Genomic DNA, 409 nt, shown 5'->3' with positions numbered 1-409 from the left:
TACATTTAAAAATAAAAATAAAAATATAAATGCAAAAATAAATAAATACATACAAAAAATAACTAAAATAAATACATGAATACATAAAAGGGAAAATTAAACATAAGAGTTAATAAATAAGTAAATGAATACACACATAAATAAATAAATAAATAAAATATAAATGCAAAAATAAATAAATACATACAAAAACATAACAGAAATAAATACATAGATACATAAAGGGGAAATATAAACAGAAGAGTGAATCAATGAGGAAATGAATACATAAATAAATAAATGAATAAATAAATAAAAGAGCACATTCAAACAGACATATCAGATAATGTCATATTTTATCTATTAATTATTGGCTACATTTATTTTTAATATTATTTTAATACATTTAATGACATATTTATTTATTCAT

Source organism: Sebastes umbrosus, chromosome 20 (assembly GCF_015220745.1).
Source record: "Sebastes umbrosus isolate fSebUmb1 chromosome 20, fSebUmb1.pri, whole genome shotgun sequence".
Taxonomy (NCBI): Eukaryota; Metazoa; Chordata; class Actinopteri; order Perciformes; family Sebastidae; genus Sebastes; species Sebastes umbrosus.
This window is presented reverse-complemented; position numbering follows the sequence as displayed.